Consider the following 14874-nt stretch of genomic DNA (forward strand, 5'->3'; position numbering starts at 1 on the left):
TTAAAAAAAAACAGTATATCATTGTATGAAAACTTTGTTTTCATTTTTTACAATAAACGTGGGTCTTAAAGCCTGAGGCTCCCGAATGGTTCTTCCTCTTTGTATACAGTTATATAGAGTGAATAATATCCTTCAAGATTGGCACAGTGTAACCAATTCCGGTTTCAGTTGCATTGAACTTTCCAAAAAGAAATTTTTAAATTATCAAAGTTGAAAATAAATTATGAGAAGATTACTCAGGATTATGCATTGCAGAAGTTCTCTTCTAACAATTTGTTTGTATTCTGATATTTTGAAATTTTTTTTCTTCAGCAATTGAAATTTCATGGCTTACTCTAGGTTAGCCGGAGCTTATTTTTTCTTTCTTTCTTTTAAATTTTGGTGAAAGATAATTTTAAACGGAAAATTTCTCTCGTGGTATGAAGTCTACTTAAAAAGGTGTTAAATAAAACTTTTTTCCCGTCAAAACGTAACCATGGTACCGTGTAATCAAATTTCAAGAATGCTATATGGTTCAACATCGCAATATCTTAAGGTTTTAGGAGTTGTTGAACTAAACTATGGTTCAATACGCTTCAATATTTCTGAGCTAATCATGTTTATAAAATCTTAAATTAAAGTGGTTTTGAGTAGAAAAAGCTTTTTATGAAACTTCCCATCTGCAATTGGATTCGATGGGCTGCATTCATTGCCGGAAGCGGTAGGAGACACAATTAACCGTGAACATGACACTTTACAGCGCAACACAACGACACCCGTCTGCACACACTTCAAAGTTTAATATGTTCTTTTATATATATCTTCAATCAACACACCTCAGAACACTTCTCGATTTAAGAAAATTTAAAATATATAGCAGATATTCAATAAATCATCAACTCACAAATCCAAAGACGAAAGCAAAATAAGGAGCTGCGCCAATTCCTCTGCCTCCGCAGTGTTACCTACTATACCAATTCATATTTCTATTTTTTTTTTTTTTTTAATAATACACAGGGAGGGGAGGGCAATTTTGAGCGCATCAAAACCAGATCGAAATGCTGAAATACGTTATGCGGAGGTTGAGCAAATTACGATAAGTGGTTGCCGACCATGCCTCTCATTCGGCAGGGAGGGTTGTTCAGAATAGTTGCTCGGTTGGTTGAACAAAACGTGTTAGACTGTGAAAGCAACCAAAAAATACAATAGATTCGGGAGGGGAAAAAAATTGAAGAGTGTTTTGGTAGCGATATTATTATACCCCAAAATGCTCCCGGTATAATTTTAAATCAAATGAAATTAATACTGCTGATAACAAAATTTTTAATATTAGACGAGCTAATGTAAATCTATGTCTATCCAGACTAACAATAAAACAGTTGAAAGAGTAAACATCTACAAGGGATAGATATTGTAACAGACTTTGTCTATTAAATGCTTACTTTTAAAACTTAATCATTCTGATTTACTTATGAGAAATTCAACACAATTTGAGACGCGTACCATTTATCATGCAAATTTCATACACCTTTTGCAAAGGTACCTGGGTTTGCCATGGCATCATTCAAGGCGAGAGTGCAATGATTCTAAGCCAACAATACTACAATACTAAGCCAACAATACAAGGACCTAAAACTAGCTAGAATTTTAGAACTTCAATACCATGCTGACTTTTGCTACTTATGAGGCTAAACTAATTCTTTGGGCCGGAAATTTTCTTTTACTGAGTATTACTTGATAAAAAGTTTTTCTGTTGTAGGAATAGTTTTACTCTTAAAAATAATGGTATTCACTTAGTCATAACCAAAAACCAGAATAAGATATCAAGTTGGACCACGTTGTATCATGCAAGTTGCTTCTTTTTAGTCTTGATATTTTGAAATTGGAAGGAGGCATTGTTCTACTTAAGAGGACGCTATAAAATGGGAGAAGTTGTTCGTTACAAATTCTCATTCACTTCCGTAACTAATTTGAAATTTAAAGTACAGAAAAATTGAGTTCAGACAAAGCTAGAGTAAGCCCTAAAGTTTCAAAAACTGGAAAGAAATTTATAAAATGTCAAAATGAAAATTAATTATGAGAAGATAACTTAGGATCACGCAATGGAGTAATTTGTTTGCATTTTGATGTTTTGAAATTTTTTTTCCAGCAATTGAAGCTTCGTGGCTCACTCTAGTTTTACCAGAACTCCCTTTTTCTTTCTTTTTAATTAGTAATGGAGGTAAACAGAGAATTCGCAACGAGAACTTTATCCCGTGGTATAGCGTCCTCTTCACTAGAACAATGCCTCCTTCCAATTTTAAATTATAAAGAATAAAAAGAACCAACTTGCATGATACAATGTGGTCCAACTCGACATCTTATTCTGGTTTCTGGTTATGGCTAAGTAAATACCATTATTTTTAGCAGTAAAAATACTCCTACAACAAAAAAAAAACTTTTATCAGGTAATACTCAGTTAAAAAAAAAAAAAAAGTCTGACCAAAAGAATTAGTGTCACCTCATCAGGCCTAGAAAATCACTACGCAATAGCATCTCAAAGTCCAGATGAAATCATGCTCCCAACAAAAGATGCAGCACAATATTACGGTTCATTTTATAATCTAATCTGACCTGCAGTAACTTTTCATGATATTATAGCTCAACTTGATATTTTATTCTGGTTACTGGCTATATTTCAGTATGTACTAATATTTTGAGCAGTCAAATATATTAAATACGCAATAAAAAAAAGAGCCCAGCCCAGAGCATTAGTATCTCCCAATCAAACGTTGTCATTCACCTCGCCAAAAAACATCTTCTCAAGTCATCCAAATACAGCACATCCGTAGGAAAGGAACACGTTTCCGTGTAAATATGCCAGTTGTGAAATAAGTCTCCATCTGAATGATCTGAAACCCGGAGGACATACAAATCTAGCCAATTTCTCTCTCATATCCACGCCAATGCCATGAGGGGCAAGGGGGGTCATAAAGTGCCGATTGGCGTAATTTGAGTCTTAATCACGACTCTGACATCACTTCCACATGGCATATCAAAAGGTAGCTCTTCTGAATTCTACCTGGCATTAAGAAAAAAAACAGGGTGTGGCTCAGCCCTGTGTCATTGCAGTTGTGGTGACGTTTGCTGAATACGTGAACAGGAGTCTCGGATTTTTTTGTCCCTGCTCTGTGGAGGAAAGCGAGAAATGATTTGCATAAAATTCTAGTGGTGGTGTGACTCTGTTGACATACCGGATTAGAGGCATATATTTCTCGCTGCTTTCTCGGTGCTTGGATATTAATTTTATTTAATTTCGCCTCGGCCAGTCGGAACGAGTTGATTTAAATAGCCATAGAAGATGATTGCTCGAGAAATATGAAAGTAACTATGTATTTGCCAACGTTATGCAAATGCGTAATTACATTCTCACAAAATAGAGAAAGTCCATGAGATTTATACGTAAACATCGTAAAGGAATACATACCTAAAATATTAAAGAATGATTTAACATAAGCGTAGAGAAGCGTATTGAATTTACCCAAGCACCAAGAAATTAAAGACCATGTTAAGATAATCTTCTGTTGAGCGTTTTAATTTTATCAAACAATGATACGTATAAATAATCATGAAACTTTCTACATAATACGATTATTAACGAACTGTTTTCTTTCAATTTCGTTCTGTCAGTTTTTTTTTAAAGAAAATTTTTTTCTTTTATGTGGAAAGAGGTAAAAGTTTGAGAACTTTTTTTTAAACTTTAAAAATACATATGTGGCTATTTTGCCTAAATGTGAAAAGAGGTAAAAGTTTGAGTACTTTTTTTTAAACTTTAAAAATACATATGTGGCTATTTTGCCTAAGAAAAATTATCTTTACTGTTTAAAAAAATATCTAATCTGGTAAAAAAAAAAAAAAAATCTCTTTTCGTTCTTCAAAAAATAACGTTCAATTCGCATGCTGTTATTAACCTAAACAATGTAGCGTTAACTTTTCAAATATTAAAAAAAAACTAGATTACGAACTCTTTTTCGATTTTGAAACTTGTGGTTTTTCTTCACATTAACAATATGCACAGTTTGAGCAGCTGTGACTCAGTGGACAGCGCACAAAGGCGACCAAGGTTCGAAGCCCAGCGGTGTCAGGTCGGTATGAATTCCGCTCAGGGCTTATAAGTGCGGCCACAGGGCTGACGTTAAATATCCTTAGTGGTAGACGGATTATGGGGTTTCCTTTACCGTTGGGCTAACCAAGGGAGATTTTCGTGGTTTTCCTCTCTATGTGACGCAAATACGGTTTAGTTCCCTCAAAAAGTTCTCCATGAAAGCTAATTTGTCACAATGCTTGTTCCAGAAGTTTCCTTGTCATCTGGGTAGGATTTAAAGTTACAAGGCTAGAGAGTTGAACAGTGATAGTCGTAAACTCAGAATAGGGTTGACTGCTCAACGCCGGTTATAAAATAAAATAAAATCTACACCGTTTCTAAAATCAGTATGAAAGGCTCTAGCTGCAGCAGAACAAATCTTAACCTAACACTCATTAATTACCGTTATAAGGTAATATCAGTTATGAAATAAATATATTTTTCTCAAAATAATAATAATAATAAATAAATGAATAAACGTTATTTTAAATTAACAATTTGCCGAAGAACAATCTTTGTTTATGGGATGGAATCTAAACAAAATGGTCCAATCTGAACATTTTCAGTTTATAATTTTCAGTTCAAAAAAAAAAAAAAAATAGGAAATCAGATTTACCAACAAAGAAGTTCAATGCATGAAAAAGCACACCCTGTCAGCTTTGTATTATGCAACGAGTTTAAAATACGCGATACAATCAAGTTGAAATATTACCTCATATGACATTATTTACCATTGTTACACTTTCAACTAATGAGCTATATCATTTACCTATTCAAATATAAATTTCTACAATAACACAAAACCGATAAAAAAAAAAAATAATAAATTCAAGGTCTTATCATTTAAATTCCCAAATACCTAAACACTTTTATATTCATAAACAAAAAACCAATTTCCTTTAAGACTTCACTATTTATAAATCTTAACTGACTTGAGCTCACACCAATCGAAAGCAAGGTGAAAAAGAAAACAAACAAGCGATTTATTCAGTCGTCACGCATAAATGTTAGCGATTAAAAGCGTCCATAAGTTTTCGTTCGCAAAAACCATTGTCTCGGCTAAATGTACTAATGATGAAAATAACGATTTCATCTAAAATAATAATAATAACAATAAACTATTGACAGAAAATAAACACGCAATTCTAATTAAACTTGAATTTATGCTTAAGGTTTTATCTGTTTAGAGAACATTACTTGAAATCTAAGTGATTAATGAATTAAGTCAATAACGACAAATTATAATGCCATAAATAATTTTGTGCTATATGCATTATATCATAAGACGCTATGATGACAAATATCTTGAATAAATTGAAAAATTTTTTTTAATCATTTCAACATGAGTTTAACATCTAGATGTTGGACTTTAAAAATTAATTATTACTTAAGATGACAGTGGGCTATTAAAAAAATATCTTAATTAACGCCAAAAATTTTTGTGTGTGTGTGTGTGAGGCAGTTGTATGTACATATGTACACTGGACGCACTTTGTTAATATTATGGAGATATTAATTTATTCGCGGATTTCTTGATTGCACAAATCCTACAAACTCTTTAAATTATTATTATTTTAATTAAGTCTAAAAATATAACCTGATGAAAAGGCTTTCAAAAATGCATGTTTACAATACGGCTTAAATCAATGTACGAATAAAAATTTTAAAAGGAAATTTTCAATTCAAACAATAAATTATGAAAATATTTCAAGCAATGTTTAACCCAGATCTTAATTAGTTGACTTAAACTTAATAAATTTTTAAAAAGATTGTTTTAGAAATTTTTTAAAGAAACCGATAGTTTTAGGTTTGTACAATTAAACAAGCTTTCTAATTATTATCTCTATATAGACTTTCATTTTTATGAGACTTTTCAGTTGAATATCTTATTTGCATATCTGCTACAAGATGGGGAGCGAACGTTGTGCACTTAAAATATTTTGAAAAAGAAAACATTTAAAATTAAGCCTAAAAAGAAACTGCATTAAAAATATTGAAGACAGATGAATGAATTTTGAAATGCATTTTCAGGTGTAAACAAAAGAGTGCAATATACATTTTTAAAAATCTTCGTTTTATATTCGTAATTGAACTGATTTGTAGCCAAATAAATAAATGAAACGAATCTACCAAAATTATTCACATTTTTTAAAAGACATTTACATGAAATAAGTAGAAAATCACGACTTCGGAAAATAATAACTACAAATCAGTAAGTGCTTAGCTTAAATAATCAAAAATACTCAATTTAAAACTCAACTGTGCTAAAAATTTGAAAAACAGATAATCGAATATTTAATTAAAACAAAATGGAAATAATTTATATATTAGAGATAAAGCAAAATAGTTAATAAAACCTACCAACAAAAAGACAAAAGAAATTTTTTTAATTGTCATTAAATCTCCTGATTCAATTAAATAAAAAATAGCTTGAAAAGGAGCAAAGAAATAGCCACAGTTAAAAACTGTAATAGATAAATAACAAATCTATAAACTACTTTTCAGAGTTAAAAATGGATCCTTATTAATAAGTTTTGTTATTAATTTTATCAGTCTTCCGCTTGTTTAATACACAACAATCATAAAAATATCAAATTAGCAGCCATAGTACACATTCATTTTTGACAATTAAAGTCTTAACCTAGAGTATATTTATTTTAAAAAGTCACCCTATAATTACCCATGAATTACACTAGGGGCAATTTTACCTACTGCAAACATTTATTTAACACATATAACGTTGAATTAAGTAGGGGAAAACTAGAACGTATATATCTTAGCAGCTAACTTATAAAGAAGACTACACACATGTATTTTTAATATACTCTCATTTTAAAATAAGCTATTATAATAGAAAATGTGGCTCACGGCGGATCTGTTTGCCTAACTTCCCTTCTCAATAAGCCTTAAAATCAACAAAGGAATCTGATCTTGTTGGTTTTTGAGCTTTGCTGGAGAGCTTTATTTTGAAACAGGTTTCACTTTTCTGGATCGTAAAACGTAAATTCAAACAACCACCTCGGAAGGTTACTGTAATCTCAGTTGCACAAGAATAAGTTCATAAAGTCTCCTTTTTATAACTAAATATTCTCTTTTTTTTTCTAGTAAAACTTTTGGGTGATGAAACAGATACAATATATCAATAAATTAATGTATTTTATTCAAAATTTTATTAGTTAAAGTTTGCTTATTTCCATTCTCCATCTAAAGTTAAATAAACTTTTTTCTGAAGAATAAATAAAGAAAAATTCAAAAATTATAATTAGGTTCAATTTTGAGTTACATTTTTTCAAAAATCTAACCACTCAATTAAAATGATTTTATTTTAACGAAACAACCATCTTTATTGTTTGTTTTATCTCAATTCTATTACTTGGAGTTGTTATTTCATATAAATGAGCGAAATTTCAAACATAATTATATAACCAATTAGTAATACGTATAACAAACATATAAAATCTCAATTTCGATCAAAAGTACATTCTGATAAACAAAAAAAAAAGGTCATTTGTCCAAAATTTCACAAGTTTTCAAATTGCTTATAAACTAGTATTTAGCAATTTTACGCAGTGATATTTCACTTCATAGACCTGTTCTTTTTCATTATTATTTTTTTATTCTAAAATTTTTCACTATACAGTAATACAGAGTGTTAAATAAAAGTTATTCACATAAAAGTAATTCAATCAATAATTCCGATATTATAAAAATAAACGCAAAAATAATAAAAAGTTTGATCAGTAAATTCAAAATTTATCATTAAATTTAAATTACATACATAGTAAGTTGTAATTAACCTAAAATGCTTATGAGATATTATAATAACTTAAACTATGTAATAACTTAAGTAATGTAATTAAAATGCGCAATTATAAAAGCCAATGTAATATTTTTAGTGTCCTTAATTAATTCAAGGCAATACTAAAAAAAAACCATAAAAACTTTTTTCCATATTTCATTCCTAGTTGTTAAGGTGTAAAAAGAAGTACAAAAAAATGTGTACATAAAAGTTCGAATCCCCATTAGCATATTCCTTTTCTTCGACGCTTCTACCTGAGAAAAACTACCTCAGTTATTCATTCTTTGATCGGGGACCCCCGTGGCGATGTAGCCGACCCTGCACCCCAGGCGAACATCTCGCACGTCGTAAATTTTCCCCGAATTCAATGAAGACCGCTGAGAAATGGGATGGTGCTGGGGCGGAACTGTGCGGCGGGCAATTCACTCAGATCTGCCCTCCAGATAAATCGAACGCTGAAAAGGTTCCATTTCAAAACAAATTTTGTTGGGATATTAGTTATCTGTATTTATGTAAGTTATCAAGTGATTCTTTCAATATGAGTTTAGCGATAAATCTATCATCTGCTCTGTTAGTGGCAACTGATTTTGGTAGACTAGCAGAAACATAGAACACATGTGGGACAGTACTGACTTAGATCCTCGTTATTTGACAGGTCCCCGAAGTATCTCAGTACGGGTCCCCGATTTATTTTAGTTTAGTTGTAACAGGAATAGTTTGTTCAGTTTAATAAGTCACTTCAGTTTGTGAATGAATCAGTTTACCAAGATTGTGAGATGCAATTTACACTTGTCCAACTAAACGCTAATAAATACATCCTTTTGCAATTATATCTTGTATTTAATATCAATATGCTTAATTTAACTATATTTGCTAAATTGTAATATCATAATCACATTTTAGTGATATAACAAATAGAATAATTATGTCGAAATACGAAATATTTAGGATAATACAATCATATTTAATGATCAATTAGGGCCTGAAATAATAATAATAATTTTAAAAAAAAAACGATGCTTACAAGGGCCCAGGGTGAAGATTATTTGAGGGGCCCCAACTCCTATATTTCAGTGCTAATAAAAGTGCAACTATTTATTGTTTATATACCAACAAGGTTTCTCATGAAAATTAAACTGATTGAATATAGAGATGTTGTTATACTGTCAATATATTTTTTTAAAATTACATTTCATTTCGTATAAAAAGTCTGTCTCATTACTTAACAAATAAAAAAAAAAAATAAAAATGTATATAAGTAAAAAAAGTAATAAAATGCTGCTATTCACTTAATTTAAAAATTTCAATAGAAGCTTTTATTATTATTATTATCATTTTTGAAAATCTCAATTATAATTAAACTTACCACTCGTTTAAAGCGATTTTTATCGTCGCTACATAATTAAGCACAAAACATGTTTGTTTTTTTCCTTCATTTTTACTTATATTTTCAAGTTTACTTCTTTTAAAATATTAACACACACTTTAATGCAAAGATGCAAATCTAAAAAACTAATAATGATACCCCAATAACACAATTACGTTTATTTGACAAATTATTTACCACCGAAATGCTATAAAAACACTCGCTTTTCTAAATCATCATCAAACTCCCCACTAAAATGCATATAGTATACTTATCTATTCTAAAAATCTTTCATGCAAACAGCCATTTAATACAGAATTGTAAAACGCCAACAAGAAATTTAAATAAATACATTAAAAAAAATTTTATAGGCTATATAATAACTATTTAAATCTCAATAAAAATATGTATATATTCTACTCAGGAAAAATAAAGAACATTAAATCCATCAATAACAACATAACCCTTAGCACTTCACAATTGCATGGCAAAAACAATTCATCATTGTCATTCGAGTTTTGTTTTAATCAATCATATAATGACCACACCAACTGATCATTACCATTTGTATTATTGTTATCATCTTTCTACCCCTCTCCCAAAAACAAAGATTAGGTGTTATCTTTATCAAGATAATCCATAGTCAGCATAATACCAAATAAAGAAACTTTTGCATCATTAATCTTCGGTAGTCTTAAATGTTGAGGCATGGTTGTCCAGCTCAAAGAGACAGTTAATTTGTAAAACGCCCGCCTGCACCGCTGTAGTTGACAAGTGGGCTAAAGCCTTATACCGTTTCAGTTTCACGCAATATGAATAAAACTGTGCCTGTCTAACCAACCGCCTCATGCGGATGGACGCTCATGGGTGGGTGTTGGGTTTTGTAAGCTTCCGTGCATCCTAACGATGGCAACAAACTGGCAGATTTTTACAGATTGGGTTGAAAGTTGTGAGAAGCGTTATGTCTTTCGCTAAGTAGGGAAAGGGAAAACTAAAAATTCATTGAAAAAAATCGAGCAAAAAATGTGTAATCTCTTAAAAATAAATTTTTCAAAACATTATACTGATCAACCTCAGTTAAATTATCTGTTGAATTTGACTATTTTGAAATGGTTAGTCAGCATTAACATGAAAACCTTACAATAGATTGGATTGGTTCTGTGACTGTACGTGCCAAACTCTAAACTCATAACAGTGATTAATTTTTTTAAGGCTGAGTTCCATATTTCCTTGTTGAAAATATAAGCTCAAGTCCTAAAAATATTTAATAAAAATTTTATAACTAAGCATCTACAGGGAGAAAAAAAAATCTGACGAAATAGCTGTTCTGTATGGTAATGATATTTCTGGCAAAAACCATAATTCTGTTTAATGTAACCAAAATATACTGTACTTAAACCTTTCATTTAATAATTTTATGGTTCACATGGTAACGGCTTACCAGAAATACTGGTTTTCAAAATTATAGATTATTATTATAGTAAAAAATACAAAACTGAACAGTAAATTTTACTGAATAAATGGTTTTCATTCCTAAGGTATTATGATAAAATTATTAAGTTTTGCATTTTTTATCACATATCATGTAATTATATTTTCTTGTCAATTTTAGCAAAATCATTAACGAATCTTTACGGTGAAAACTACCGAACTTCCCAATAGAGCCAGAAACGCGATAAGTTTTACCATGTTCTGGTAGTTTTCATCATAATACTTCTTTTCTCAGTGTGCTAATCTGCATTGAAAGTTACTTATAATAAAATCATATTAATAAATGAAATAATTTTAATAATTGCAAAACAAATGAAGAATTTCAAAATGAAAATATAACACCATTATTTGCCAACAATACCATGGCCATATATACCATGGTTTTATAATCAGTAGTAATACTAAAGATTAACTCAATATCTCTCAAGCCCTCACAGAACAATATAGAATACCGCAAAAATATAAGTACATAAAAAGCCTCAATAATAAAATAATAAAAGTTCAAAGTAAACATCTGTAAATTTTCGTGCATACCCTTATTCCATGCATAAATGATTTAAAGCCATAACAAAAAAAATTATTATTATAAATTTATATATATAATAATTATAATAAATGAAGAATAATTATAAAATAATTATTAATGAACTAACTAGAAATTTCCTTTTAAAAACTAACATTATTTCTGAATACTTTTGATGTCTCATAAATACCTTTCGTTCCTAAATTTAAAGATAAAAGCATTTTGCTCCTTTGATAATATCTATATTTAATCACAACAATGAAAACATCATTTCATAAAGCATAAAGAAAACAGCTTGTTATAAAAAATATTTTTATAAACAACATATTAAAAAAGAATTTTTCTTCTGTTAAGTTTTTTTTAACAATAAAAGACATAACAGATAATATCAAATTAAGAAACAATAGTTATCATAAACATATCTATAGTTACATATTAGTTAAAGATAAAATTTAATTTACACAAATTTAAAAATTTGACACCTCGTGCGTGAGTACTGAGAAACGATCTAATCCTGTGATCTCTCAGCCACGTTTTATCAACTTTGTTTTACTAAGCAATAAGCAAAACATTATTAGCTATTTAAAATGATATATCAGCATTTTTACTTTTTAACTCTGCAAAACAAGTTCAGGTTACTGTCTTACAATATAATCAAACTTTTTTAATAGAACATTCACATAATCAAATCTTCATTTAGGAATTAACCTATTACTCCTCGTTGCGCATAAACCATCTATGCTGCTATATAGTACTTAACGAAACTACAAGGTTAATTAATATCTTATAAAAAATACCGTCAAATAAGCTTCGTATTCTTGTTATAACTTAAAGCTAATAAGTCATGTAATTTATCTCTGGAAATATATACCATGATAAATTAGTAACGAAAATTAATATTTTTAATAGAATATGTAATTTATTGAACTATAATAATAAGTGAATTATTCTATTATTCAGCAGCATTCCTTATTGTAATTCAGCAGTTACTGTTTGTATTTTTTAAAATAAGCTCGCAAAGAAAATGTACCGAAACATAAGCACAGATCTTCTAGTATCTGTGCTAAGAGCTCAAAATGCAACATATAAACAAAATAAAAGCTTTCACTTCAAGATTTAGTGATGAATGAGTTTACATATGTAACAAGCTGAAAAAAGTATGCGTACTTTAATACCAAAACTATTAACATATTCTTAATTATCCTCAAAATTTCGATATAAAAGTCGAAAATTTTGAAATAAAAGTAAAACATTTTATCCATATCATGCTACAGATTAAATTTCACGTATATAAAGAAAATAGCTTTAAGTGACCAAAAATGATGTTATAAATAAGGTAATAATCAGAATGATAAATGTCAACAAAATGACTTTTTTTTAAAATTCATATTAATACATAATAATTATATTTCGCACAGGTTAAACAAAACTACATACACACAAAAAAAATAATAAATTAAACCTTGTCTCCATTTTATATCATAAATTATATATTATCAGTATTAATTTTAAACCATATGAAAGGACATGAAACTACTAAACTATTCCTTGACAATGCACAGTATAATTCACATTGTACAAATTAAACTAAAAATATTGTGCGATATTTCTAATAAACATCATAGAATATTTTGCTATCGATTAATAACAGGATTTATAATCTGCAATATTTGGTCTATTACCAGTAACTATCTATTATTCTTTAAAAGTGAAAGTATATGGTCAAAACTACAAGGATATGGTAGGATGTATCGTGTTTCTGGCCCTATAGGAACACCAACAAACTCTGTAACTTTTGTCGAAGCTATTTGATAACGATTTTGGTAAACTTAACAATGTATGGTAAAATTTAGTAATTGAGTTAAAACTTGGAATTTTATTATGTTACTTTAAAGCATGGCATAAAACCATATATTCGGTAAAATTTACATTTTAATTTAGATTTTTTACTAAATGTAAGGTAATAAGAGGTATAATTTCGAAAACCAGAATTCCCAGTAAGTTATCAGATTTTTCCATAGTTTGAACTTGATTATTAATAAGTAATTAATCTGATTACAGTAATTAACTTTAAAACAATAATTTCCTCATGAATGGCTTAAACACCGCATATTTTGGTTTTAATACCAAAATTATGTTGCTTTTTCTCTACCATAAATGTCTTTACGGTACGGGTATTTTAACAGAATTTTTTCATCATGCAAATTTTATAAAAATTAAACTTAGATCAGAAACTGCAGGAAGCTGCTAAAAAATATTTAGTTTAAAAAACTAACTTCGCAAAAATAACCATCAAGAATAAAATTTTTAATAATGAAAAATTTAAATGCTTTTAAAACGCTATAAGAATACATATTTTTAGATAATTATTATTCTATTTAATATAATATTATTCTATCTCTTTTCCGTATGAAAATTGGTAGTATAAATAATACTTTTGATATATAAGAACCAACATCACTTGTAGAATAAGTTTTAAGTACTTTATAAAGTAATTTTAAATATTTGAACAAAATATTATTTTAACGAATCACTGTAAGATTCAACAAATTAAAGCATACAATTCAGCTTACAATTATCGAGAAATAATTCTGCCCAGCAAAATAAAACCCATAACAATATTACTATTTCTTAAATAATTTTTATTTATAAAATATTTTCCAAAGTAATATGTTTTCATAAATGTTATAGTGACTTAAACGAATGAAATTCTTTATAATTGGAGAATAATTATAGAAATAATAGCATCCTAATTTTAAATTTCAATGAACGAATTTCTATAATTCTTATTTTTGATAGTTTTTAAATATTTTTGTAAATACTGTTTTTAAAAATAGTAGCCTAAAAGAAATGAAAACTATAATCGAATTGTTCAAAATATAAAAATTTATTTTATGAAGTTCTAATACCTGGATGATTATATTAAATTCACAGAAACAGCTCTAAATAAAAACTGATTCAGAAAAATAATTAGCATGTATCTTTTTGAGATAAGTGGCCGAATCTGTTAGTAATTATAAGTGAAAAGCCTAAAATTGAAAAAAAAAATTTCAAGGAGGGAAAAAAGAACTCACCTTTCCAGCAGTATCAGCCATCAAAAGTTTTGAAAATATCTTATTTTCTTTTTAAAATTCAAAACTCAAAAGTAAAAAAAAATCCTTAACAAAAAGAGAAAAATAACACCTAAATATTTATGATACGAAGTATTTGACAACTTGGGTGGATATTACCACTCCTCTTTAACAGCAGAGCACACACTATGGAAAAAAAATAAATAAATAAAAGGAAGTAAGGCGCCTTTTGTTAGAGAAAGTCACGGAATTGTAAAAAGGATGAACGAAAAAGGTTGAAACACTCGCTCCAAATTATTCGTGCAAACGATCCACACAGCAATCCGACACAGTTTCAATGAAGGAACTGTGAAGCGACCAGACACACACAATCTGGATTCAATAGCTGTGGTTAGAGATCTGGCCAGCCCAGAACGGCAGGCCAATAAGTGGTAGAAGGGGGCGTCACCCGCTGGGTGCCGCCTACTGAGTCGCCGCTAATTGCAGGTGCTTCCCTGCAGAAGAAAGAGGCGGTACCATCAG

General features: G+C 29.3%; 1 protein-coding gene across 4 annotated transcripts in view; it reads right to left on the reverse strand.

Moving 5' to 3' along the window:
• Positions 1-14869, reverse strand: part of LOC107448645 (transcription factor Sp8) — a 71334-nt gene extending 56465 nt beyond the window's left edge. The window contains exon 1 of one of the 4 annotated variants that reach the window (XM_071182197.1): positions 14356-14869. The gene's annotated coding sequence lies outside the window, so the exon portion shown is untranslated. The remainder of the gene's footprint in view (positions 1-14355) is intronic. The other 3 variants (XM_016063937.3, XM_016063939.4, XM_043042192.2) reach the window with 3 other exon arrangements.
• Between the last annotated feature and the right edge of the window lie 5 nt (positions 14870-14874).

The sequence above is a fragment of the Parasteatoda tepidariorum genome, chromosome 6 (genome assembly GCF_043381705.1).
Source record: "Parasteatoda tepidariorum isolate YZ-2023 chromosome 6, CAS_Ptep_4.0, whole genome shotgun sequence".
Lineage (NCBI taxonomy): Eukaryota > Metazoa > Arthropoda > Arachnida > Araneae > Theridiidae > Parasteatoda > Parasteatoda tepidariorum.